Source organism: Mus caroli, unplaced genomic scaffold, assembly GCF_978045245.1.
Source record: "Mus caroli unplaced genomic scaffold, Mus_caroli_1 scaffold_11, whole genome shotgun sequence".
Lineage (NCBI taxonomy): Eukaryota > Metazoa > Chordata > Mammalia > Rodentia > Muridae > Mus > Mus caroli.
The window spans coordinates 93,355,834-93,379,560 of NW_028227266.1; the positions used below are offsets into that span (position 1 = coordinate 93,355,834).

General features: G+C 39.0%; 1 long non-coding RNA gene across 2 annotated transcripts in view; it reads left to right on the forward strand.

Annotated features, from left to right (window-relative positions):
- Positions 1-968: 968 nt before the first annotated feature.
- The window catches only part of LOC147002119 (uncharacterized), a 31,910-nt gene continuing 9,151 nt past the window's right edge, over positions 969-23,727 (forward strand). Inside the window, exons 1-5 of one of the 2 annotated variants that reach the window (XR_015044554.1) lie at positions 969-1,395; positions 10,922-11,049; positions 14,067-14,180; positions 16,780-16,935; positions 17,482-19,241. This is a non-coding gene — a long non-coding RNA (uncharacterized LOC147002119). Of the gene's footprint in view, positions 1,396-10,921; positions 11,050-14,066; positions 14,181-16,779; positions 16,936-17,481; positions 19,242-23,727 lie in introns of those variants that run through there. The other variant, XR_015044553.1, reaches the window with a different exon arrangement.

Below are 23,727 nucleotides of genomic sequence, written 5' to 3' on the forward strand. Positions count from 1 at the left end.
ACACACACACACACACATACACACATTTCTGTCATATCTTGACATGGCTGAAAGTGAAGACGTTTTTCTGAAATCTCTAAAGACAACATTCACTCCCCCAAAATGCCTTCTACAGAGGCCATTACATTGGGGATTAGGCGTCAGAGTATGAATTCTGGGGACACATCAGGGCATAGTGTCAGTTAATGAGTTGGGGGACACCTTGATGAGGAAAGTACAAGTGTGACTGCATTTTCTTCAGCACTGTATTTCCATTCCTAAACGTGGCAGTTGAAACCTGTACTTACCAATCAAAATAAATTATACTATATTATTTTTAGTCTAAAAGATCTACACAGTCATTTTTATTAACAAAATAGCAAATGGTTCTCTTGTTTCTACCCAAGTACCTAAGATTCAAAACTTTTAACACTATAACTGTTCTACCAAGCATTATTAATTATATGATTTTTATCTATTAGACTTACCTTAAGAATGGGTTCTGTTGAAGTCTTTTAAGTTCAATATTTTAACAGAATTTTAAATACATTTTAAATTGACAACTACATACACAAATATTTTCTGGTACCCCACAGTTGACTGTTGGGTGTAAAGATAAGATTGCTGTGCTCATAACAAAACATTCATGAGTTGGCTTGAACTAACTGAGTCATATTGCTTTCCAGTCAAGTAAAAATAAAGCAAATGAGTTGAAATGCAAATGCACAGTTATAATCCACGCAATGTTACCTAATTCCACACTTTGACTAAGTTAATCCGGGGAGGCACACTACTTTTGCTGAGTGATTTTTAATTAGTTTTTCTAGTTTGTGTTGCAGAGAAAATAATGCGTGTAAAACTGGCATCTCACTGAGCAGTGGCTGATGCACCTACTTCTTAAGACCTTGTGAGAAGTTCCCCTAAAACATGCTTACCTGCATAAATTAACATCATTATCACTATCTGTTTTACAGGTTGGCATACATACTGAAAAGGCCCCTTACTTCAAACCAAGCAAAAGAATGTGAGGGTGTGGCTTCTCAGAGTCACAAAAGCAGTGAAAATATATATAAGCAAATATTAAATGAGCATAAGCCAATCATTTCTACAGTTACAGACACCTTTGTATCAGTAGGACTCCACGTACGAGAGAAGATGGTGTACACCAGGAAAATAGTGTTTCACACTCTCTGCCAGTTGTGTTTTCCTTTTAAGGCTCCTCCTAATTGTCCTACCTCTTGTTATTCTCTGGCTTGTAAGGGTGGCGTTCTTGCCATCTCTCTTGGGTGATAGCAAAAATAGACTACAGTGCTCCTTTGAGGAAGTATACCAGAAAGCTGGGAGAAGAGCTCCCTGCTGAGCAGCTGACACCTGTCTATGGTGTCTCTAGAAGGATCATGGAAACCACATGAGCAGGTAAGGGATATACTGTCTTCAACCTGATGTCAGCCAGTGTCGGAGATCAGCTACTGCTGGGGTAGCAAGGTGACTTTTCTACTTGAGTATCAAGTACCTATTTACTGCTCAAAAATACTCTGGAAATACCACACATAGACTCTCTCACACATGGAAGTACTTCTCAGAAATAAAGATTCCTTAGTAGCCAAGGTATCCTGAGTAATTAAGAATCTTTATGGAGAACAGCTAAAGATCTGAATAATGATAAGATTGTCATGTTCATGATAAGATGAGATGATGGTTCACAATAAGATATGCAATGTTTGAGGATTTTCACACTTAATAGTGTAAAGATGTCACACATAAAGATACTAGTTTAGAGTTAACCCCATCCAAATCTTAGGAAGGCTTTGACTAAGTTTACAAACTGAAAATGCAAACAGCCATACTAAGAGTCAAAAGCATCCAAGCCAATTCTGAAGGAAAAACAAAGCTAGAGGAGATAAAGTAATAAATTTGGAAATGTAATAAACATTAATTAAAACAGATATTTATACAAAGTAGGAAGATAAACCAGGGAAACAGAATAACCATAAAATCATCAAAATATATGGCCCCAATTATATCATAGCAGTACAGTGAGTAAGGCAATTTTTAAGGACTGATAACAGTCACATGGATGTCATATATAGATGTATGGTATGCATGGTGCTCTGATGGGAGTGGAATGTTAACAGACTATTGAGCAACTGATGTCATGTTTCACATTCTTTCCTTTCCAAAGACATTAAGTACAGAGAGTTATGGGAGTATGCTGTGAGTGTCAGGAGAAACTAGGTTTCACCCAAGAGCATATTGGTTAAAGCACTCTTGACAAAAGGAAAGTTTATTCCTAATTCTCCAGGAATTTAAAACACACAAGAACAAGATGAATGAGGGAACATAGGTGATTTGGGAGAAAATGACCTATATTGAAGATAAGATTTAATATAGAGGACTTTCTAAAAGGGAAATTTGGGAAATAGAATAAATATGTAAAACCAGACAAAAACACTCTGAAATGCACATTAAAAGTACACTGTAACCTGAGAATATCAACCTGAAGTAACTAAAACAAAATCTTGTAACTTTACTGAACTTAAAAAGTAGCTTTTGGGAATCCAGGAATAAAGAGCATATGCTTTAATGATGCCACCAGAATCTTCACAGAATGATCTACTTTCTTAAGAAACTTAGGGGAAGAAATGTAAGCTAAAGATTTTATACCCAGCAAAGCTAATCTCAAGTTTATAAAAGGCAGTTCCAAACTGTTATTAATACTTGTGTCATAAAATGAAATAAAACAAGTGAGTAATTATCTTGAGCTCTGACTGTAGTTTCCTGTGTCCTTGAGAGCTAAGATTCCTGATTCCTGTTTGTTGTTGTTGTTGTTGTTTGTTTGTTTGTTTGTTTTTGTTTTTTTAAGTGTAGAATAGAGTTTATTCAGGGAATGGGGAGGGAAGTTGAGGGAGTAGAGACAGAGAAAGGTAGAGAGAGTAGAGGAGTAGAGAGACTGGCCATGATGGGGGGGGGGGAGAAGAGAAGGGGAGCAGGAGCAAGAGGACAGGAAGAGCAAGAAAGCAAGAGTGAGAGCTAAGATTCTTAGTGTAGATGACAAAGATAGAGGTATTAAAAGAAGGTAAAGGACACTGTGGTTCTAAATTTCTAATATCTATCTTAAAATAAGCAGCTAGCCTCAAACAGTTACCATTTCTCCCAACACTGCAGTAAAAATATATCTTTGGGATGCGAGGAATGGATCCATGGATGAGAGGGCTTTCTGCTCTAGGAGAAGACTAGGGTTGGGTGCCAGAACCCATGTTAGCTCACAACTGCCTATAACTCTAGCTCTAAGATATCTGATACCTTTTTCTAGGCTCTGCAGGAATCCACACATCATATATATATATATATATATATATATATATATATATATATGAATGAATCTTTGTATTTAGCTCCAGTCTACATGTTAGAGGTAATGTACCCACACCTAGGCTTGCCTATAAAATGTCCCTTCTTGTTTCCCTACTTTTTTGTCAGGCTAAATACGAAGGACCAAAATACTGTAAAAGATGTCTTGAATTAATATATTTTCACAACACCAATATATCTATTTGGTAGCTTATATTTCTACATTTATAAGAAATGATATTTTCACTAGAAAATAGTGTGTTCAATGGCTATTTCCTGCATAGACTCAAATACCGCATATCAGAAACTTTTAAGCTTCAAGTGAAAAGTTCTCCTTTCAGTGGTGTCTCCTGGGTAGTGCAAAATAGAAATCATTTTTAGTCACCCCCGTCCCTCATTTACTTCAGATTCAATTCTTTCCAACCATTAATATTTTGGGGTCCACCCAGACATTTAGTGAGAATAATCATATTCTAATTATTTCTTTGGCACCCTCTGCCCCATCCCACATCTCTTGATATAACACTTCTGGTTCTGGTAACCCTAGCTAATCTCTGCCTGGTTACACTTTAGGTCCAAGCTTATTGCTACCTCCTGGAATCATTTCTACCATTTTTGTTACTAAATGTATCTTACTTGCAATTCTCTCTTGAAACCACTTTTCAAATAATTTCTTTAACCCAAATGACAAGTTGTAGGTTTCTTTCTTGTAGAATAGGATGGAAGTATTTGTTGTTTCCTCTCTTAAAGGTCTAAAGAATTTGTGATAATGGCATTCATAGATTTTTTTTTTTTTTTGGTGATAGTGACTATTGATAACCAAACTATATCAACGTACTATAATGTCATATCATTGCACTACAATGTCGTTGTGTCAGTGTACTACAATGATATTGAGTAGTAAAGTAACACATTTTGTATATCAAAGTTCAATTGAGCTGCTCTAAAAATCTCAGCCTTAACCAAATCACTGTTGACAAAATGATGGATGTTGTACTTCCCTAAGAGTTTCCTTATGGGATTATTTAAAATTTTCCCTCCCCCATCCATTTGGAGTGTCTCTACTGCCTTGGCCCAGATCAAATATTACTTTAGGCATTTGGACAACGTAATGACCTACCTTGTCTTTTAGGCTTTGGCTCTGGCAAAGTTTGAAGAGACCTTGTTAAATGTTAAGTCATCACCCATTATTATAACCCTGGCTCATATTCTCCAGGTCTTCTTGCCAGTTTGATTCCATATCCAGGCTCACTCAATCATTCCCTTACAAGGGAAAGAAAAATGTTTTCCTGGCGAAAGCATTTTTTTTTATCTTAAAGATTATACAACTTATCTGTGCCATATAACTCTTCTGTGTTTCCTTAACAGTTTGTGGGAAATGGAAGACACGGCCCCTTACAGTATAGAAAGCAGCACCTTTTCCTTAAATCCTCTGGCTTTTTATATGAGGAAAGTTAATCAAAATAGTGACTGAGGTTGTCTTAAGATGCCATACCACGAATTAAATGGCTTTAAAAATACCCTGAAATCTGTTGTCTCACAGTTCTAGAGCTTACAAGTCTAAAGTTAATGTGCTAACAGTTTCATCCCTCCCCGATTTGAAATCTGGGCAAATCATCCCTTGCATCTTTCAGCCTTCTGGTGTTGGCCAGCAATCTTTTTCACTCTTTGTAGATTGATTTTGTGACTCTTTGGCTTCACATGGTGTTCCCCTTATACCTGTTGAAAGCATTTCTCATTTTGAAAATCAGAACTCTAGACTAGTATACAGTAACAGCAAGGATTTCATTGTGTGCTCTCAATTACAGATACTGGCAATAGGACAATATTAAGAGAAGGGGCCTTTAAAGGAAAATTTGGATATAAATCCCCTTCTTTGTGAATGGGATTATGAGCTAACTGAAAACAACTGATAGGAAGAATCCATCCCTTGCTTTTCTGTGTCTTACTCTATGAAGAACTAGCATCTCTATCCCATGGCATAGAGCAAGGAACAAGCTTGACTGCTAAACCTGAGTGTGATTTGGCCTTACAGTCTCTAGCCTCCAGAATAGTGATGAAATTTGTTTCCATTGTTTATGAACTGCCCAGTGTGTGGTATGCTATGGAAGCACAGAAACATACTGGAAGAGATGGAAGCAAACCTTTACTAGTAGATCACTAGACTTACTAGTGAAAGATGTAATTCCCATGTTCTCTATAAAGTTGAGATTTAGATTACATATAAATCAATATACAATATATGGTTACGAGATTCATAGATCCAGGAAACAAAGAGTAGAGAGATAGAAATGGCAAGGAATCCTATTATGCTTAGTTATTTCTTTATCCTGAAGCTTGTCTAATCATACTGTTTTCCAACAAGTTAAAAGTAACTCTCCTGTATTACTTACCTATTGCTGTGAAGAGACACTAAGACCACAGCAACTCTTATAAAGGATAATATTTCATCGGGTTTGGCTTACAGTTCAGAGGCTCACTCCATCATCGTTATGGTAGGAAGCATGGTAGCACACAGGCAGACATGGTACTGGAGAGGTAGCTGAGAGTTCTGCATCTGAATCTACAGGCAACAGGAAGAGAGTGTGTCACTGGCAAGGTTAAGCATCCTATCTCCAGTGACACACTTTCTCCAACAAGGTCACACCTATTCCAACAAGGTCACACCTATTCCAACAAGGCACACCTCCTATGAACCTATGGGGTTCATTTTTATTCAGACTACTACATCTCCTTATACAATAAATATAAGGTGACCCAAGATGGGATGCAGGTGCAGTCTGCTAGGATCTCTGGGGAATAATCTTGGGAAATCTGTGTAATAGCTATTAGAAAAGCTAGAATTGTTCAATACTATTCTCAGGGAGCAAATGTTTACTCATACCAGATAGGGAATATATATATATATATATATATATAGTTGGAAAGGAGTTGCCCTATGTTATAGTCAGTTTTTTGTCAACTTGATTCAAGTTGGGAAGATACATCTGGGAAGAGGTAATCTCAATTGAGAAAATGCATCCATCATATTGTCCTGCAGGCAAGTGTGTGGGAGCATTTCCTTGATTGATGATTAAGATGTGGTACCACCAGCTCATTGTGGTGGTACCATCCCACATCATGAGTTTTATACAAAGGCAATCTGAGAGAGCCATGGAGAGCAAGCCTATAAGCAGCACTTTGTGGTTCTGCTTCAGTTCCTGCCTCCAAGTTCCATCCTGAGTTGCTGCCTTGGCTTCCCTAATGATGAACTGTGATTAGGATATGTGAGCCTAATAAACCTTTTCCTCTCCAAGTTTCCTCTAGTCATAAACTTTATCACAGTAACAGAAAACAAACTGAAATAGAAATTGATACCCGAATCCCTAGGTTATTGCTATAACCAACCTGACCATGTTGTGTGTTGGGGAGGATTGTAGAAGGGTTAGGAACTTTGGGGTGGAAAATTAGTGTTCAAAGCATAATGAGGTTTTCTGTGGGAGCTTGGAAGAAAAGAATGCTGAGAGCAATAGAGATTATGGAATCTTGACCTGGAATACCTCAGAAGAAAGTTTGAGACTTCCTCAAAGAAGCTACTGGGGATGTTTGTGTGCTATATTTAAATGACAAATTTGTGGTTTCTGGTCAGGGCAGAGAAATGAGCTGTGATTAAGAAGAAAACAGCATCACTGAGTTGAAATCTCCTGAGAACTATTTTCTCAAGATCAGTACAGAGAAGCTATGGTTCAGAGTGACACGATTCAGCATCTCATGTTGGCAGCCAAACTTGGTAATGTGTGAGAATCCCCCAGATGGCACTTGGTTGGGTAGCATGAGAGATGTAGGATTGAAATGGTAATGAGGAGAAGCTGAGGCTTGGCACTAGAAGAGGCCATTGGTGAATTGGGCAACCTTAGTTGCAGTGGAAACCCCCAGGATTGAAAAAGTCATGGAGAGAAGCCAAGGCTTGGCACCCTGTGGCAGGGTTATAGTCCCTGAAGAGAGGCCAGGAAGCCATTAGTGAATGTAAAGCCTGTGGGGACCTCAGCATATTGGAAATGCCAGGATTGTGATATGACCACCAAGGACAGTGGCAGGTGTGGCACAGAGCAGGCCTGAGCCTAGAGGACAAGCTGTTTGGTTACAGAGAGCAAAGTCAGAGAGATGGAGCTGCACCGGCCCTTTGGAGCTCAGAAGATTGAATGAATTCCAGATGCAGGACATTGAGCTGGAGGGCAACTTACACTGATGGGTTTGGGCTATGCCCATTTGATTATGACAGTGCCCTGGGTCTTGCCTCTCGGAATAAGACATATGTAACTTATTTTTTAATTTAAATAAGCCTACAGTTAAGGAGCTTCAAACTTTTAGATAAGAAACTTTTAAAGGCTGTGGGACCTTTAAAGTATACTGTGTTTTATTAATATGAAATCTTGGGTAGAAGCATGAAAAATAAAGTTGTGGAATAGTAATGTATCGGTGTATCGCGTTAATTGGCCAGATACCCTAGTTAGTATTTTGTCAACTAGATTCAAACAAAAGTTAATCAGGCCCATTGGACATGCAAACTTTATATGTCCCAGTACAGGGGAACGCCAGGGCCAAAAAAATGGGAATGGGTGGGTTGGGAAGTGGGGGGGAGGGTATGGGGGATTTTTGGGATAGCATTGGAAATGTAATTGAGGAAAATACGTAATAAAAAAATATTAAAAAAAAAAAGTTAATCAGGAAGGGGGAACCTCAGCTGAGAAAGTCCTTCATGGCATTGCATGTAAGCAAGTCTACTGGGCATTGTCTTATTAATAATTAACATGAGAGGTCACAGCCCACTGAGGAAAGGGCCATTCCCAAATAGGTGGTCCTGGGTAGTATTAGCAATCATACAGAGCAAGCTATGTACTCAAGCCACTAAGCAGTATTCCTCCATGGCCTCTGCTTTGGTTCCTGCCTCTGGGTTCTGCCTCCAAGTTCTTGCTTTGAGTTACTGCCCTGACTCCTCCTCATGATGGACTACATCTGTAAGCTGAAATAAACTGTTTCCTCACCAAGTCTCTTTTGGATATGATTTTTATCACAGCAGTAAAAAACAACTTAGAATAATCATGGTCTTCATCACAGCAACAAAAAGCAAACTAGAATACCCTATAGTGGAAGTACAGTGTCCTTACTGTATAGCACAGGCTAAAACAATTTGTAAAAGCCATTCCACAAAGAGGTTACCTCTTTGGGAGTTGTTAGCCAGTGATGTCTCAGAGACCCCCAAGCATTACAGACTCTTGCCAGTGTTCATACCCAGAACATGACTGTAAGATCCAGAACACAGACATTAAACAGGTATTAACTGGACTTTCATGTCTTCTGGCTAGCTTTCATACTGCTGGAAGAAGCCATGCACAAAAATGGAGGAGAAAAGGAACCATCAGAGAAAGGGAATAAACTGAAGCACACCGCCAGCTGCAGGAAGATATTACAGAGGAAACCAGGGAGAAAAGGCACCCTTAGACGTTAGGTTCTTTTGTGTAATATGCTTTTCCCACTAGTCTTCCATAGTGAAGTTGGCTCGTTGTGGTTTCCTTTGGGTCCTTGATTACTTGGGAGTAATCTTTGCTGATACAAAAGATCCTCAGACCTGTGATTCGCCTCTCATTCACAAATGAATGTATCACTCACCAAACACTTGTGCACATGTTATTTCTCACATCATAAAGACCTTGGAAGTAGATTTACCACCTTTACAAATAAGGTAACTGGGATTTGGGGGGGCTACATGATTTATTTTTAGTCACACAACTAATTTAATGAAAAATTTCAAAACCAAACTTCTGATACTACTCTACAGCCTTATAAACTAACTATAGTGACAACTAGTTCTTGTGTGACCAAATGAGTCTAATTAGATTGCTTAAAGGAACATCAGTAAAGGGTTATTTACAAGAACCTGGCCAAGTTACCAATGGATACCCAATGAAAAATTACTCTCCTTCCCCTAAGGACAAACCAGAAATTGCCTATAGATCCTCAGGATGGCCAGGGACTCATGAGCCTCTCCTCCTCAAACCAAAGTGTATTTTTATTTTATTCATTCTAAAGGAAATGCACTCATAGATAAATAAATCATTTTTAGTCATAACAAGCTTATTTGGGTAATGGTCTTAAGATGCCTTCTATATAAGGATGAGTCTCCTTTATAAGATGCTTCCTATATAGGATATATATCATCCTATATAATTTTCGCAATTACTTCTTCAGTACATCCCATAGACATTTTAAAATCATGAAGGGAACAGTTCCTCTTCTGTGTTTCTGTAGTGGAGAATTCTAAACTGTCAGGTGCTGGAGTAGTTTACAAGGTTACAAGTTGAACTCCAAGCAACTCACCTTGAAAAAAAAATGACTATCCTTACTTTATTTAAAAACAATCCAGTATGTTAAACTTTAGAGAGAGAGAGAGAGAGAGAGAGAGAGAGAGAGAGTCCTGCTGCAAATAGCTAATTAGCTCAATAGATTTCTGCAGCCCTGATTGCTTCTGTAAGCTCCAGGCTTACACATCAGCCACATTGACTTGTTTATAGGATGAATATTAGGCATTTCAAGGTTAGCGGGGCCCTGTTAGAACTCTGGTGACACCTCCCGGTCCCCATTAAGTTCCAAAGCACTCTTGTCTACTCTTTCCTTCTGTTAGCAAGTACTGCTGGGTTTGTTTTCTGAATCTATCTCTTAAAACCATGACAATTACCATCATAGTACAAAATCACCATATCACCTCTAGTAGTTTATGTTTGCCTAATTCTACTCCACCATTATAGTACCAATCTATTTGGAAACTGGAATCATACTTTTTATAATATAATAAACCAGCCCTGTGTACTGCCCTGCAGCCTAAAGCTTTTGAATGGTTAATTATACACACTTTGCATCTGGAATATGGACCAGTGTCTTTAGCTTGCTCTTCGTTTGTCACACCCTATGTTTGTCACGTGTAATATGACTGTCCCTCCAGCATTACCCTACCCATGTGATGCTTCCAGCTCTGAGTAAGAATGCACTGATCTTACTGCTTTAGCTCCAAAGACTTGCAATTTGCTCTCTGTTTTGGCTTCTTCTGGAGAGCATTGCACAGTTCTGAACTTCATTCAGGAATATGATCAGATGTGCCAAAGGAGGTCTCTGTGATTATGACACCTCAAACAAATGGCTCCCTACTATCTAATTCATTTTCAAGCCATTGACTTATTTCTTTATATCAACTGTTATCAATTGTCCATATTAATTGCCCCTTTTAGAGGACTAGGAGTTTTGTCTTTTCAGTGGGTCCATCCCTAGTGTCTGGTACAGTTTCCAGCAAAGGCAGAAATAAGCCTTTTTATAGTTATTCGATGAATGTATTTATTCATTTGATTAAATATTCACCATTCTAAAATTTAGCAAAACAGTTTAATATGTCTAATGCTAGCTTAATGAAGTTATTTTGCTTTGTAAAAAAAAATCAGTTGGCTATTATGCCAATTTAAGATCTGCTGAGAAAGTAATTAATAGGTTTGAAAGACATAAAACCTAAGAAAGCTGAATTCATTTTCATCTGTGCTGTGGTTTTCAACCTTGGCAACACTAGAATCACCTGGAGGAGTTATAAATGTCTGAACTACAGAACCTTTGGGGATTGAATTTGGAACTCAACATTATTTAAAATCTTTCCCTGCCAAATATGTCAGCAAAGGTTTGGATCTACTGAGCCATAAGGTAGGTGTTTTGTTTGTTTGTTTATTTGTTTGTTTGTATATGTGTGGGGGTGTTGTTTGTTTTAAAAAATAAACCACAATGCTAAACAGTTCAAAATGAAAATATTAGATGAACTAGTAGGTAAATGAATGAATGGGCATTGAGCCCATGGGTAGAGAGCTCACCTAACACTTGTAAGATCCTGAGTTCAATCCACAACACTGAATATAAAAGAGTGTACTAGTAGCAATTGAAAACTATTTGAAAATCATTTTAAAAGTGTAGTTTACTAATGAGGTTGCCAAATTTAGTGAATAAAATGACAGATTCCCAGCTAAACTTGAGATGTAGAAACACAGCATATTCAGTTAAAAAAGAGAAGTATCAAATATTGCATGGGACATAATTATACTAAAATATATTCATTTTCTGTGTTTAATTCAAATTTAACTAAGCGACCTGTATTTTATCTGGCATCACTAACTAGTGATGAGGGGGACTGTTAAGATTCCTTTATAAAAATCAGCATGTTATTAAATATGTTAAACAATTCACTGTGAAATGGTAATTTAATCTCTTCTATCTTCTGCTATGCAAAGCTACCATAAAACAGTCTATTATCCTTAGGAATGAAATTAATTTTTCCTTTTTAAGCTCTTAATAAAGGAATCATAAAAATGAAATGATTTCTTACCTGGTATAGGTGTTCCAAGTGAATATAGAATATTAAATCTTCAGTATCTGTTTTTTAGCCATCAAATTATATTCTCTAGGACAGTAGTTCTCAACTTGTTTGTCATGAACCCCCTTGGGTCATATCAGATATCCTCCATATCAGATATTTACATTCTAATTCATAACAGTAGCAAAATACCAGTTATAAAGCAGCAATGAAAATTATTTTGTGGTTGGGGGTCACCAAAACATGAGGGACTGTATTAAAGGGTCACAGCATTGGGAAGACTAGGAGCCATGGATGTAGAGTATGCTATATGGACAGATGTCAGACTGCCATTAAAGATGTATCTTTGTACCCATAGATTAATGCAGCCCACAGCCCTCTTTAGAGAAGCTTTTTGCAGTAGACAAATTAATACAGAGATTCCCAACTGGCTGGCATACACAGAATATCTGATTATGGTATGCTTAGCCTCCAAAGGAATATCTCTGTTACCCCAACATGACCATCAAGGCTTGGGCATCATCAAGGCTTAGGGACCATCAAGGAAGCAGGGGTGGAAATGGTACTAAACAGAGGTTGAGGAGGACTACAGTGAAAATGTCTTGTAGACATACCTAGGCTGATGCACTCATGACTCCCTGAAACTATTGTTGCTTGCACAATTACCACGTACGATTGAGCCTGTCAATAGTTACTGCGAAAGGGGGAAAGGGCTCATGAGTTCTCATCCTTCCCTGAAGGATTACTGACAGTTAATGGTCCCTGAGGGATAGAGTGTCACTTTCTTCAATAGTGTGGCTACAGATAAGCTGATCATGGTCCAATATATAAACTCCCAGCCATGCTCAGGCAAGCAACCTGCATTAAAAATTTGAAAGTAGAAAGGGGACTTGGTAAGAAGAAGGGGCTCAGTGGGAGAAGGTGGGGGTGGGGTGGGGGTGGGGGAATAGATGGCGATGAGAGGTAGAGAAAACTAAAATTCAGAATATGCATGTATGAAACTGTCAAAGAATGAAAAACCAACAACTATTTTGTAAAAGATTTAAAAACATTGTAATCCTGGCCTTTGGATCAGAAACTATATCTTTTGAATTCTCACTCCATCCCTAGGAAGTATGTGTGCAAAAGATTACAGACCTTCAGACTATGAGGCTTTCTTTCCCTTTAGCTATTTTCTACCCATATTGGCCAGATAAAACAAAATTTCTGTAGCTGTAATGAATATGCCCTATCATTAATGCCCAATAAAAATATTGAACAAGTCAGTCAGATAGCTGATTATGTGTCCTAATTGTCATTAACTGTCAAGTTGACACAGCCTAGAATCACATGAAAAGGCATGATGGACTGTATTCTTCAGTTTGAGCTGTGGGCATGTCTGTAAGGAGTTGTTGATGTAGGAAGGCCTAGCCCACTGTGGGTGGTACTATTGCCTGGGTAGATGGTCCTGGGCTATATAAGGAAGTTAGCTGAGGGAACCCAAAACTGCTCTCCCAAGCCCTTCCTCCAAGGTTCATATCTCCTAGATCCTGCTCTGACTTTGCTCAGTGATAAATTATGGCCTGCATTCATAAGCCAAGAAAAATATTTCCTCCTCAAGTCACTTTTCAGCAGGGTTTTTAATCACAGCAGCAGGGCAATACTGGAATAGCATGCAAGAGGAAGCTTTCTGGATCTGGACCCATACAAAGTGTTAAAGATCCCATACAAGTGTTCCTCACACCTTTGCAAACACCAAGCAAACATCCTTCCATAGCTAGGTGGGGAGTTTGTGTGTTCTGAAATTCAGCAGTGGGCAGGAGGGATCCAAGGATGAATCAATTATAGCTATTGCATAAAGAATGGAATATTCAAAATGCAAACCAGAGAAAACTAGTCATTGACTTCACATTTCTAATTTCTCAGTCTAATTTCTCAGACTAATCTGCCAAGTAAGGTTATTCTCAGATACTGGCTTATAGGAACAGTGTCTTCTGTCACTTAAAGATAATGGTTTTCTTCAAAACTTGTCTAAATATTGTAACAAAAAATTATTCTCTGCTAAGTAAGGTTATTCTCAGATACTGGCTTATAGGAACAGTGCCTTTTGTCACTTAAAGATAATGGTTTTCTTCAAAACATGTCTAAATAGTATAACAAAAAATTACTAAAGGTGTGTATATTTTTTTCTTGTTAAATGTATTTTTTGCAAGTTTTAGCCATGTCTAATTTTGATGATTGATAAGCAAGGAAAAAGAAGTCTAGTCAAATAGAGCTGTCTGATGTATCCCATTATACTGAAACTATCTGAGCAAAGGCATAGTTGCACAAACCATAGCGATAGGCTGACAGGGTCATTTTTTTTTTCTGACAAAAGGTTTATTTGGCACCACACTGTTTTATAAGCACTACATGTCCAGCATTGTCAGAGCCTGAGACGACACTTCGAGGCACTGAGAATTCTCAGTACACCATGACATCAGAGGCAACTGTGAGTATGACTATGGAATACAATTCATATTTTTTTCCTCTGGTGAGGGAGTGGTTTGTCTGCAGCACTTGACTCTCTTTGGACTGGCAGGAGCTATATTCATTTACTTTTAAGTTTAGAACAAGAGGGGACACCCTTGCGATTGGGCTTATGATTACTTGTACCCTAATTATAGGTCACGTTTAAAAGGTGTTTTTAGTGTATTCATCTTCTATTTTTATTAGTGCCCATAGTAGTTACACATATTCTTTGATAAGGCAGTATAGTAAATGTCACAGCATAGTAGAGGCAAAGGCTTTCAGGTTTGTCTTCCTGAATTCTGACCCTTAGCTTTGGCTCTTATTAGCTGCATAACACTTAGCAAACTCTTTAACCCTCTGCTTTAGTCCCCTTGTTTGTAAATAGGAAATAATATTTTCCTCCTGAAGCCATCATTCCAGTGTTGACATGTTCTAGGCCAGCAGCCTGGCATTTGCCCTACAACAGCCACAGCTGGCTGCTGAGAGGACCCTGGGCTAGGGGAACACTTTTCACCCCCTGCCTGCTTTCTTGCAGGAGAGAATGTTAATAGCCTACTTGAGGGCACTGCCTGCCTGCTCCTAGGACAAGCTCAGTCTTTTTTTTTTTTTTTTTTTTCTTGAACTATTTTATCGTTTTTGTCTTCTGTGATCTGTGGCATGGGCTTTAAAGCCTTTTAGAAGCTTGCTAGCATCACATTCAGCTTTCTCCTAATTTTCTCTCTGGGAACTTTAGCTCAGCGTAAATATTGTCACATATGCCTTCAAGTGGCTCAGATCTCCTTGACTGGTTTCTTACTCCCTCTTGATTGCATCAGCATGTCACAAACACAATCTACATGCCCTTCTAACCCATGTTGATTTACCAAAGCCTCTCCTGTCTCACACACATCATGTCCCACCACAGGGTTCAGCAAAACTGCCAAAGCCCCATTTCTTGTGGCATCTCCTTGATCAACTGTTTCCTTAAATCTTCTGTGAACATAAGCCTATGTGCCCAGTGAACTGGGTATCATATGCTATCTCTCAGGCCCACTTTCTTCTATTAATGTCTGTTCTTTCTCTCTTGTCTTCCAGACCCTTAAAAAGTACCTCAGCTACTGATGAGCAAGTGACCCCAATGGTCCCCATGAGTCATGCCATCAGGAGCTCTCTAACTTACCTTCTATCATTTTAGACTATGATCCCTTCATCTCAATGAGAGATAGGCAGTTAGATTACTCAGTTCTTCTGCTTTCATGGCACTCAGACTGATCATATCCACCCCTATGCCCCACCACTGCAGGAGCCAGGTTTTGAGAGGCTCCTCTGTTCCCTGTTTAAAATTCTTCCTCAGTTTGGGCAGGTAAGATGCAGAATATTTCTGGATTACCAGAGCTTCCTGTACAGGTCATTAGGAAGGGCTTTATCTGCATGCTGAATCATTGATTTCCCCTTCCTCTCTGTAAATGGTCAAACCTCATTTCTCTCACATTATTGCCACAGTTTCCACACTATCCAATCTTCTCATGAGTCCCAAGGGATCCTAAGAAAGGGCCCTTAGCAAGACCTAAGCTGCACTCTTTCTCTTGTATCCTGCCAGCTCTAGGAAACAGCAAGCCAACACTGCAATTTCATCTTCTTTACCCGAGTTTCCTGCCAAATCATAAAGTAGCCACAACAGAAAATCTAGCATCTGCATGTCTTCTTCTCATTGAAATTCCTGTTACGTTCTTTCTGGATAGCTAGTTGAGCTTCATTTACATGTCCTATTGACCACAACCATGGCACACCCTGAAGCCACAACCTGTTTATTATCATATCTTGCATGGCTGCTTCTAGAGATTTCAATACATTCTATAATCCATCAGCAGTGTGGGGAGTAGCTGCCTACCTGCATAGTAGGCAGCACTATTCCCCAGTGAGGTATGCCACTGGATGCCATAATTCAGTAAGATGCTCATCTTGGGATTCCTCTGAAATCCACTCTAGTCTCAGATCGTTTGGTCTTGGTTGCCTGTCATATCACCAATTGCAGGAGCATGTAATCATCACTATAGGAAATAGCTACACTATGAGGAAAAGTACCAATTTCTATATTGCTCCCATGGATACTCCACTCTCATATGAATATGCCTTAGTTGAATGTGTCAGCATCCACCATAGGAGCCATGCATCCACTCTTCCCAAACTTGTGGTAGGTTATCAGTCCATGTTTGTGTTATGTGGCTTTTCCTAGGTGTGAGGGAGACATTAACTGTGTATTCAACTCCAGATAGGGTACCAACAATAGACCAGAGTAATAATCCCACCCAAGTCTGTTAATGAACCAGTTAGTTTATTGTAGTTTCCTAGAGGAGTACAGATGAGTGGTTGCTTACAGGAGCATGGGTGATTCAAGGTAACTGCATCACAGAACACTTGGCCCTCAGTATCGTTGGTGAATCTAGAGAGCTGCATCCCTGGAGGTTGGTGTCCAATTGCAGGCCAATCAGTAGACTTGTCAAAGGCTTTCTCTCCCAAGGAGAAGCCCAAGATTACCCCGGGAGAAGAGACACATGAGTCTTTGTAACTTTCTCTACTTGGAAATTTTCTCATCTCAGGAGTCTAGGCTAGGATCCTTTATCTATGAAGAAATATCTACACAACAAAGAAGTCAATCTGGTAGCTACTCCCATGGAGATAAGTGACCACAAGTGCAACCTTGATGCTGGTAATGAACAGATTTGGGGTACATATTTCAAGCATCACCTCATCAGGTTAGTGGTATCTATTTATTTTGGATGGCATCGTAGCATTCTAGAGAAGGATCTATTCGGTATTACACTGCTCATGACATAGTAGTAATGATAAATTAGATTTCAAGAATGGTGGATCTATTTTCGTGTTGTCTTTATGACAAGAATACTACTACTTTGACTATCCGTGCCTTTGCAGAGAGTCTACTATTTCTGGAAGGACCCTTTGAAAACTCTTGGTGAGCGATTTGTGCTTTTTGGATTTCCAGAAATGTGCTTCTTGTAAAACTAACTCTAAAAGTCTCTAGAATCGCACTGGATATAGCATAGCCTGCTTGAAAACATGCCCCAAGGCACAGGAGTTGATTAAAATTTCTAAGAAGAGCTACAGCAAGTATTTTTAGGTCTCTTAACCATGAAATCTTACTCTGAACATGAATTAGCACCATTTATGGAGTACAATGTAGACTTTGGTCACCAGTAACATTGCTACTATTTCACATAGTTATCATTGACATCTATTTGTTGATTTGAAATTTTGCTGCTTAAAATTCTTGTCTTTACAAGTGTTTAGAAAGAAAAGAGTAATTGCAAGACATTTCCTAGCGTCTGTGTGCAGCTTTCATCTGACCCTACCTGTGAGACCAGCTGAAGGCAGATCTCTAATACCTTTGGGAATAAGTGCTTCTAGTCCTGACTGACACTAAACTCAACTTGTAGCAGCAATCCATTCTCTGGTTACTTCATCATCCCGTATGGATTTTTATAACCTCTGTGAATAATATTCAAAATCAGTTATTTACTTATCTAGTTTCCCTCCTACTTGTAAAATCCTAGAGAAGTGACACCATAGTTAATCGTCTTCTTGTTCCTAATATCTAATATCTGACTTTTAGTAGCAACTTGATAAAGAGGGTTCTTTCGTGAATTATACACAATTAAGTTGCACTCTCCCTAGGTATTCCAGCAGGGAAGTTCTGGAAGTTGTGAGCAGACACTCATAAGAATAGGTTGATTACATTTCAGGAATTGAAACCAGTTGATTTTGTCATAGTACTTGACATTGTGTTATGATGGAAATGTTTGCCCTAAGGAAATTGATGAGTGCTATAGTTGAGGCTACTTGATCCTAGAGAACCAGTTGTTAAACATCACCAACACAATACCAGATATGGTTAGAATGTATATGTATCTACCCACTCTACATGTGTGTATACATACACACACCTGTAATCTGGAAATCTCATATGGAGTACCTACTCTTCTTAGCATATATTAAATGGACAGATTAATGGGTTTCACTTGACACTGTTATACATGTGTATAACGTAATTTGATCTGTTCAACTCCATTACCTTTTAATAGGATGAAATAATTTTTAGATGTTTAAAATAATTTGTAAATGTTTGAAAATAATTTCTAAACGAGCAGTCTTATCTCCCCATTTAGATCGCAAAGTATATAGAAAGAGCAGGTTTTTCATTTACTGTCTGAGTGTCTCAAAATTTATAGGCACTCAGTAATTGCATGGGTGGTGGGGAAAAATCAATGCCCTAAACAGCCTGAGTCTTTTAAGCAGTGGACCTTAGAATGGGAGGTAGCCATTGAAAAGAAATGAATGAGAATTAGAGTAAAGGGTTTAACGATAAATCTAACAGTGAGTTTCGCATTCATAAATTTGATTAAATCAGTATTTTTGATTCTGATTTTGTATTCTCAAAATACAAATTTATAGAAAAAAAGTGCCATTCAAAACAAGGACATAATCACCGCTTAAAAATATATGATTTAGGGATATGCAACCTGGGAATCCTGGATGGCAAAAATAAACTTGCCCTGCTTCAAAACTGCAGGAAAGTGAGCTAGACTTGAGAAAGTCCACTACCTTCTCATTCTAAACATCTTACATTCAAAGTTATCCATTTTTAAGAGCACCGGTTGCCCTAAGCAGTCTACTGATCTATGAAATGTGAAGTGACTGCAGAATGTCAGTGAATGATGTTGTTGTTGCTTCCTTGCTTGCTTGCTTGCTTGTTTTGGACAAGGTTATCCTGTAGGTTTGCCCTTGAACTATGCACTGTTTGGCTGAGGATGACCTTGAACTTCAAGTCTGCGATTACAGATGTGTGCCCTTATACTCACTCTAGGGACTAAACCCTGGGCTCTGTGCATGCTGTACAAACCAAGCTCAGTCCCTCAATGCAAAATTTGACCACACATAAAATATTACCTGCAAGATGTTCCAAGCAGTCTGCTCCTATTGTTACAAACAAAATGAATTTTTGAAATCGAGTGCTAAAATCTAATACTGCTAGGTGTAATATAATGTTTATTTTAAATTATTTTCAATTAAGATACAGTACAATAAACAGAATTGAAGAGTATTGTTTCGAGGATTTTTTGTACATGTAAACTTCTATAAACAAACCTCTTTTCTGCCCTTCTTTCTCAGTCCTGTTCTCATTATCATGAGTCTTACACCTCCTACGTTTGATTAATTTGTTTGTAAAAGATATATTTTAGCCCACTTTAAAATGGTTCATTGACAAGCCTCTTCCGGTCAGAAAAGCACCGGGGTAGCTAGGGCACAGGGTCGGCTGACACTCACCAGCTACCCACAACACCGTCCACAGGATCTTAAGACTTCTGGTGAGTGGAACACAGCTTCTGCTCCAATCCAATTGCGCGCAGGACCTGAGACTGCATTACTTAGGGAAGCAGAAACCGGCCAGAGTAGGGCCACAGGCCTCATCCGGTCGGATCACCACCAGGGTAGCTAGAGCACAGGGTCGGCTGACACCCGCCAGCTACCCACGAACCCCGCCACAGGATTTTGAGACTGCTGGTGAGTGGAACACAGCTTCTGCTCCAGTCCAATCACGAGGGACCTGAGACTGCTTTGGTTGGGGAGGCAGAAATCCGGCCTACATAGGGCCACAAGCCTCTTCCGGTCAGAAAAGCACCAGGGTAGCTAGGGCGCAGTGTCGGCTGACACTCGCCAGCTACCCACAACACCCGCCACAGGATCTTAAGACTTCTGGTGAGTGGAACACAGCTTCTGCTCCAATCCAATTGCGCGCGGGACCTGAGACTGCATTAGTTAGGGAAGCAGAAAACCGGCCTGAGTAGGACCACAGGCCTCTTCCGGCTGGACCAGCACCGGGGTACCTCCAGCTACCCACGACCCCCGCCACAGGATTTTGAGACTGATGGTGAGTGGAACACAGCTTCTGCTCCAATCTTTAAACAGTGACAACGACAACAACTAACCCCAGAGATTACCAGATGGCGAAAGGTAAACGTAATAATCATACTAACAGAAACCAAGACCACTCACCATCATCAGAACCCAGCACCCCCACTTCGCCCAGTCCAGGGCACCCCAATACACCGGAAAAGCTAGACATGGATCTAAAAGCATATCTCCTGATGATGGTAGAGGACTTTAAGAAGGACTTTAATAACACACTTAAAGAAATACAAAGGAACACTGGTAAACAGGTAGAAGACACTAAAGAGGAAGCACAAAAATCCCTTAAAGAATTGCAGGAGAACACTGCTAAAGAGTTACAAATCCTTAAAGAAAAACAGGATAACCTAATCAAACAGGTAGAAGTCCTTAATGAAAAACAGGAAAACACATCCAAACAGATGATGGAAATGAACAAAACCATACTAGACCTAAAAAGGGAAGTAGACACAATAAAGAAAACCCAAAATGAGGCAACACTGGAGATAGAAACCCTAGGAAAGAAATCTGGAACCATAGATACCAGCATCAGCAACAGAATAAAAGAGATGGAAGAGAGAATTTCAGGTGCAGAAGATTCCATAGAGAACATCGGCACAACAATCAAGGAAAATGTAAAATGCAAAAAGATCCTAACTCAAAACATCCAAGAAATACAGGACACAATGAGAAGACCAAACCTACGGATAATAGGAGTGGATGAGAATGAAGATTTTCAACTCAAAGGACCAGCAAACATCTTCAACAAAATTATAGAAGAAAACTTCCCAAATCTAAAGAAAGAGATGCCCATGAACATACAAGAAGCCTACAGAACTCCAAATAGACTGGACCAGAAAAGAAATACCTCCCGACACATAATAATCAGAACAACAAATGCTCTAAATAAAGATAGAATACTAAAAGCAGTAAGAGAAAAAGGCCAAGTAACATATAAAGGCAAGCCTATCAGAATTACACCAGATTTTTCACCAGAGACTATGAAAGCCAGAAGATCCTGGACGGATGTTATACAGACACTAAAAGAACACAAATTCCAGCCCAGGCTACTATACCCAGCCAAACTCTCAATTAACATAGATGGAGAAACCAAAGTATTCCACGACAAAACCAAATTCACACATTATCTCTCCACGAATCCAGCCCTTCAAAGGATAATAACAGAAAAAAACCAATACAAGGACAGGAACCACGCCCTAGAAACAACAAGAAGGTAACCCCTCAACAAACCTAAAAGAAGACAGCCACAAGAACAGAATGCCAACTTTAACAACAAAAATAACAGGAAACAACAATTACTTTTCCTTAATATCTCTTAATATCAATGGACTCAACTCCCCGATAAAAAGACATAGACTAACAAACTGGCTACACAAACAAGACCCAACATTTTGCTGCTTACAGGAAACTCATCTCAGAGAAATGGATAGACACTACCTCAGAATGAAAGGCTGGAAAACAATTTTCCAAGCAAATGGTATGAAGAAACAAGCTGGAGTAGCCATTCTAATATCTGATAAGATTGACTTCCAACCCAAAGTCATTAAAAAAGACAGGGAGGGACACTTCATACTCATCAAAGGTAAAATCCTCCAAGAGGAACTATCAATCCTGAATATCTATGCTCCAAATACAAAGGCAGCCACATTCATTAAAGAAACTTTAGTAAATCTCAAAGCACACATTGCACCTCATACAATAATAGTGGGAGACTTCAACACACCACTTTCACCAATGGACAGATCATGGAAACAGAAACTAAACAGGGACACAGAGAAACTAAGAGAAATTATGAATCAAATGGATCTGGCAGATATCTACAGAACATTCTATCCTAAAACAAAAGGATATACCTTCTTCTCAGCACCTCATGGTACCTTCTCCAAAATTGACCACATAATTGGTCACAAAACAGGCCTCAACAGATACAAAAATATTGAAATTGTCCCATGCATCCTATCAGATCACCATGGACTAAGGCTGATATTCAATAACAAAATAAATAATAGAAAGCCAACCTTCACGTGGAAACTGAACAACACTCTTCTCAATGATACCTTGGTCAAGGAAGGAATAAAGAAAGAAATTAAGGACTTTTTAGAGTTCAATGAAAATGAAGCCACAACATACCCAAACTTATGGGACGCAATGAAAGCATTTCTAAGAGGAAAACTCATAGCTCTGAGTGCCTCCAAAAGGAAACTAGAGAGAGCACACATTAGCAGCTTGACAACATACCTAAAAGCACTAGAACAAAAGGAAGCAAATTCACCCAAGAGGAGTAGACGGCAGGAAATAATCAAACTCAGGGGCGAAATCAACCAAGTGGAAACAAGAAGAACTATTCAAAGAATCACCCAATCAAGGAGCTGGTTCTTTGAGAAAATCAACACGATAGATAAACCCTTAGCCAGACTCACTAGAGGGCACAGGGAAAGCATCCTAATTAACAAAATCAGAAATGAAAAAGGAGATATAACAACAGATCCTGAAGACATCCAAAACACCATCAGATCCTTCTACCAAAGGCTATACTCAACAAAACTGGAGAACCTGGATGAAATGGAGAAGTTCCTAGACAGATACCAGGTACCAAAGTTGAATCAAGATCAGGTTAATGATCTAAACAGCCATATATCCCCCAAAGAAATAGAAGCAGTCATTAATAGTCTCCCAACTAAAAAAAGCCCAGGACCAGATGGGTTTAGTGCAGAGTTCTATCAGACCTTCAAAGAAGATCTAATCCCAGTTCTTCACAAACTATTCCACAAAATAGAAACAGAAGGTACTCTACCCAACTCATTCTATGAAGCCACAATTACTCTGATACCTAAACCACAAAAAGACCCAACAAAGATAGAAAACTTCAGACCAATATCCCTTATGAATATTGATGCAAAAATCCTCAATAAAGTTCTTGCTAACCGAATCCAAGAACACATCAAAACAATCATCCATCCTGACCAAGTAGGTTTCATCCCAGGGATGCAGGGATGGTTCAATATACGGAAATCCATCAACGTAATACAGTATATAAACAAACTCAAAGACAAAAACCACATGGTCATCTCGTTAGATGCGGAAAAAGCATTTGACAAGATCCAATACCCATTCATGATAAAAGTCTTGGAAAGATCAGGAATTCAAGGCCCATACCTAAACATGATAAAAGCAATCTACAGCAAACCAGTAGCCAACATCAAAGTAAATGGTGAGAAGCTTGAAGCAATCCCTCTAAAATCAGGGACTAGACAAGGCTGTCCACTTTCTCCATACCTATTCAACATTGTACTTGAAGTCCTAGCCAGAGCAATTCGACAAGAAAAGGAGATCAAGGGGATACAAATTGGAAAAGATGAAGTCAAAATATCACTTTTTGCAGATGATATGATAGTATATATAAGTGACCCTAAAAATTCCACCAGAGAACTCCTAAGCCTGATAAACAGCTTCGGTGAAGTAGCTGGATATAAAATTAACTCAAACAAATCAATGGCCTTTCTCTACACAAAGAATAAACAGGCTGAGAAAGAAATTAGGGAAACAACACCCTTCTCAATAGT